This window comes from Vicugna pacos, chromosome 2, assembly GCF_048564905.1.
Source record: "Vicugna pacos chromosome 2, VicPac4, whole genome shotgun sequence".
Taxonomy (NCBI): domain Eukaryota; kingdom Metazoa; phylum Chordata; class Mammalia; order Artiodactyla; family Camelidae; genus Vicugna; species Vicugna pacos.
The window spans coordinates 46,164,289-46,170,288 of NC_132988.1; positions in this window are offsets into that span (position 1 = coordinate 46,164,289).

Genomic DNA, 6,000 nt, shown 5'->3' on the forward strand with positions numbered 1-6,000 from the left:
CATAAATAAACACACCTGACCTGTCCAGTTTAGGGGTGCAGGAAGGGATTCTCTATAGAAGTGCTATCTGAAGGGAGATTAGAAGGTTTCAGAGGGATTAATTGGAGTGTGTGAGGCTGGAGCATTAGTGATGAAGGACAGAGTCTCTGTGAAGGTCCTGAGGTGGGAGGACTGATCAACCTAAAGGAAAGGAGACCAGTGAGGCTGAAAGCAGCCAGCCAGAGGCAGAGTTGTCAGAGATGTGGGGGAGAAGAGAGCAGAGACCAGATCATCCTTGGGTCCTTTTCTCCCTATGTTTCTGAGAGTGTGTAATGTGACAACTCAGATACAGCCAAATGCAATTCCCAGCAGCACATTTTATTTGTAAAATATTCAAGTTGTCCAAAGCATCTGCTTTGAACTCCTCAAATATTCACAGTCATGTTGTTGATATTTGGAGCTCCTCCATACTCTTGTGCATTTCCCACAATTTAAACTTATGAGATAAATAAATATCTGGTAGATATTCCTATTATTTATAGGCAGTAATGTTCTAACGTCTAGGCAAGGGAGGCTCTGCCCTGGCCTTCTGGTCTGGCCTTCGTCCAGCCATGCCTCCCCTGGGAGGAGAAAGACTATGAGGCTAGAGTTGGTGCCAGTTCAGAGCCTTGCCCCCACCCCCTCCCTCCTGAATTATTCTATGTGTACGTGGGAGCCTAGAATTTCCTGCCCAAACAACACCAATTAACTTTGAGTTAATTTTTATTACAAAATAATATATGCTTATTGAAATTATAGAAGATAAAAAAGGAAGCATTAAAAACAAAATATGTTAAAACCTACGGAATGGGAGAAAATTTTTGCAAGTGAAACCGACAAAGGCTTGATCTCCAGAATATATAAGCAGCTCATACGACTCAATAAGAAAAAAATAACCCAATCCAAAAATGGGCAGAAGACCTAAACAAGCAATTCTCCAAGGAAGACATACAAATGATCAAAAAGCACATGAAAAAATGCTCAATATCACTAATTATCAGAGAAATGCAAATCAAAACTACAATGAGGTACCACCTCACACCAGTCAGAATGGCCGTCATTCAAAAATCCACAAATGACAAATGCTGGAGAGGCTGAGGAGAAAGGGGAACCCTCCTATACTGCTGGTGGGAATGCAGTTTGGTGCAGCCACTGTGGAAAAGTGTGGAGATTCCTCAAAAGACTAGGAATAGACTTACCATATGACCCAGGAATCCCACTCCTGGGCTTGTATCCAGAAGGAAATCTACTTTAGGATGACACCTGCACCCCAATGTTCATAGCAGCACTATTTACAATAGCCAAAACATGGAAACAGCCTAAATGTCCATCAACAGGTGACTGGATAAAGAAGATGTGGTATATTTATACAATGGAATACTACTCAGCCATAAAAACCGACAACATAATGCCATTTGCAGCAACATGGATGCTCCTGGAGAATGTCATTCTAAGTGAAGTAAGCCAGAAAGAAAAAGAAAAATACCATATGAGATCGCTCATATGTGGAATCTAAAAAACAAAAACAAAAACAAACAAACAAAAACAAAGCATAAATACAGGACAGAAATAGGCTCACAGACAGAGAATACAGACTTGTGGTTACCAGGGGGGTGGAGGGTGGGAAGGGGTAGACTGGGATTTCAAAACTGTAGAATAGATAAACAAGATTACACTGTATAGCACAGAGAAATATACACAAAATGTTATGATAACTCACAGAGAAAAAAATGTGACAATGAGTGTGTATATGTCCATGAATGACTGAAAAATTGTGCTGAACACTGGAATTTGACACAACACTGTAAAATGATTATAAATCAATAAAAAATGTTTAAAAAAATGGATCACAGACTGAAACATAAGATCTGAAACCATAAAACTCTTAGAATAAAATGTATGGCACAACTTTTTGGAAAAAAACCCAAAATATGTTCATAGTGTTATCAACTAAAGACAGATACTCAACATTTTAGGATAGTTTTTATCTAAAATTATCTTATGCTTTATAAAATAATACAGTGTAATTGAGTTTATATCCTACACAATTCTTGGTATAGTTTTTCAGTTAACATTATAACATAAAGTTTTTATACTATTCAAAACAATGATCACAAGGTAAACCTTAATTTATTTAATCATTTATTATTTGATTTTCAAAGTGTTTCCTTTTGCTTAACTAATTATTTACCATTATAATTGTCACTGCGTAAAGCATCTCTGTGTGCTTAAACTTCGTCCACATGTCAGTTTGTTTCCCTAGGCTAAATTTCTAGGAGTCAAACTGTATGAGCATTTTTAAGGTCTTTGAAATATAATGCCACATCTATTCTTAGAAATTTTACAGCCTTTTACATTCTAAACACCAGGTTATGAGGATGTATGTGCTGATTTCCTCACATTTTCCCTAAAACTAAGTGTTATCACTGAAAAAAATTGTACTAATCAGACAGTTATAGTGGTATTGTGTGTGTGTGCATTATCTGTTCATAGTTCTTTTTCAATTTATTTATGGAGATTTTGGTGTTTGTTGCAACAATTTCTCTGGGCACTTTATGTGGGGGTAATATATTAACTCCGATATTTTTTAAGAGTATTAGCCCTAGCTTGTTTTTCACCTTCTTATTCTGGTCAGTTTAATTGACACACAAACTTTAAAATATTTATGTAATTAAATATATTTAGTTTTTATATTGTGCTTTCCCCATTGCTTTTAAGCTTAATGAGCCTTCCCTGTGCAGAAATCAACTTACATTCAACAATATTTATTTTTTGCTGCATACAATTTTTGCAATTAACTCTTTAATCCACATAGAGATTATTTCAGTGTATGATAAAAACTAAATTGATCACACATTGATTTCCTCCCAATAACTCTCTAGTTGTCTTAACTTTGTTGGTCAAGCATACCATCTTTGCCCCCTTGGTTTGGGATGTCTCCCTTTTATCAGTTACTAAAACACTGAATCAGGCTATCTATTTTGTTTCAGTAACCTATTTATTTTGGCGCCAGTGTATGTAAGAGTTTAAACTATGGTGGTGATAAAGTATGTCTATACTGCCCGATTACACTATTAGTTGGAGGAACGATGTCAGTGGTTGTATCTCTGAGAGAGCACTAGGAATGGAAGGAAACCCACTCCTCAAGTCCCAGTTGCTGTATGTACACAATGAGCTCTTTGAAGAAAGATTTTATGTGTTTGGACTCTGTCCATAGGGTTCAGCAAAATGCTATCGACACTGTGCAAGTAAAAATGATATTTTCTATCATCTGCCTGGGCAGAGGCCAGCAGGAGAATTGATTTCAACAGCCATTTCCAGAGAGACTATCAAAGTTCTGCTTTCAAAACTTGCCAAGGCGAGTGAAGAGTGGAAGCACGGACCAAAGTCTTTGGCTTTTTGTCTGTCTGGTTACTTTCTCTAAGGTCTCTGGGAGATACAGCTGCTGTTGTTCTGTGCTAAGCTATTAAGAACCTGCTGAGATCTTCCTTTTACTTTGTTTGAATGAGGGATGGATTATGAGTATCTCCAGGTAAGATATGGATAAAGTATGGCAGGAGACATTAGAATGAAGTGGGGAGTTACTGATGAGGAACTATTTGATGCATTTTAAAGGCTTACCTGTGAAATCATAAGTAGAGTCCTCTTTAACTTCTCATACATTAGAAAGAGTGATCATTATCAAACAAGAATTAATTAGAAAAGGCCCTGAGAAATCAGCTAGTCTGATTCCTTTACTTTATAGATTAAGGAGAGAGAGAGAGATCCAAAGAAGATCCTAAGATCTGTTTTTATGGTTATACAGTTAGTTAATTAGTACAGAAGTCTCCTAACTCCTCTTTCAGTCCTCTTATTTTTTTATGGTGACTTAATTAATTAAAAAGACAGTGACAATTTGAGCCCTCCCAGAACCTCTGATACTTTTATTGCTATGCAACAGTAAGTAGAGAATTTGTGTTTGGAAAATTCCTATTGAGTTGCAATGGGCCTCTTAAGAATTTTACCATTTTTATTTTCTCTCCCCAATCCCAAGAAACTAAGCCGTAGACTAATCAATTCACTGGAATTTAATAGTTTTTCTCTTTTCTTATGCTTTGAGAGCAGAGCCTCTTCAAACCTGGCTCTAAACTCAAACATGTGATATGCTTTCTAGTGTCACTTGTAAGGCAAAGGGCAAAAGGAAACTAAAGTTGCTGAACCATCTCAGAATTATGTTCAGTGAAGCATTATAACAGTGTAATACAGTGTCTCCACTCCCAACAGTGGCTCACATGTGTTTTCATTCATTACCTGAAACTTTCTTTTTATGTATTTATTTATTTTATTGAAGTATAGTTGATTTAAAAGGTTGTGTTAATTTCTGGTACGGCATAGTGAGATATATATATATATATTCCTTTTCATATTCTTTTTCATTATAGGCTATTACAAGACAGTGAAAACAGTTTCCTGTGCTATACAGTAGGATCTTGTTGCTTCTCTATTTTATATGTAGTAGTTAGTATTCACAACTCTCAAACTCCAAATTTATTCCTCCTCTGAAACTTTCTTAATTTTTAAAATTTCCATCCCTCATGATGAAAAGAAGCAGTTGTTTAAGTTGAAAAGTAAAATGTGAATATGAGTCAAGACAGATCTGTGTGATTTTGAAATGGGGAGGGGAGTATTGGAACCCATTTTTTTTTTCTTGTTTATTCTCAAGAATGATAAGCTTTTCAGGATACCAGAAAACCACCTCAGAAAGCAAATGGCTAAAAACATGTCTAATTCATGTACCATAACTGTCATATAATTTAAATTAAAAACACTGTTACTGAGTAGAGAAACAGGCCGTACATTATTTAGCTGTGTATGTCCAACCTCCTTTTATCGCTAAAGCAGATATATTTTCCTTTTGAGAAGATTTTTGTGCAGAATTGCTTAGTGAAGATTTGTTTTTGTGTTTTATATTTAAAAAATTCAATGAATTAAAATGTTCCATAGATTAATGGGGAGTTTAGGCCTCCAAAGATACGTTCTTTATTTCTTTGGTATTAATGTAAGAAATCAAGGGAAGTCACAAAGACCACTCTTATTATCAGAATGTTCTCCATGATTTTGAACATACCAGAGAGGAAATTCTTGATGTGGCAACATCAGAGCTTAAACTACTAAGACTTACTGTATTGATTAGAAGAGGATACAATTAGTTTTTCTCTTTACGAAGGGAAGGCATTGACTATGGCTTAATAGGTTGTATAAATGCTGTCTTTTTGTGCTTTGAGTCTGTTATTGCATCCGTATTTTATGAAAAACTCATATTTTGGGCATAGCAGTGGGACTCATTTGAATTAGGTTTGCTGAAAAGAATCTTTCCAAATTACAGGATGTAAAAGGCTAATGCAGTAGACTTGCCTAAAGATTTTCTGGAACAATGATTAGGCCCAAAGACTCTTAGGATGAGAAGTGGTTGCGGTGAAGAACACCCAGAGCTCCCTCAGGTGGGAGTGGCAGAGTCCTTCTAGGAAAGGCATGATTCTTACCCCAAAACAGCTCCATGAAAAAAAGCCCATTGTCCTTCTGACTGATTTCCCCAAATTCCTCAGTGCAAAGCAAATCGTCTATGAAATTTGCTTTCAGTTTTTCAAATGAAATACATTTGAGTCAGCATCCTAACATACTGAGAAGCAGAAAGGAGTTTCATGACATTGAGTATACGTAGTGCACATTCGCTGCAAAAATGTCATGGGATAGGGTCAATTGCATCAAAAGAGAACAGTTTTGAAAAAGAAAAAAGACCCTTAGATATTTTTAGGCCTTTAAACACTATATAGAAAAGTGGTCAAAGTGGCCTTAGGATCCTGGTGAAAATTTGTTTTTAAAAGTAGATATGAAGCTTCCTAGCTTCCTTGTATCTTTTAATTGGAGGAATATACTTCTTTTTCTAGTACATAACTCTTGTGAACATATATTTGAAAAAAACATGAAATCTTTGAGGGAGCA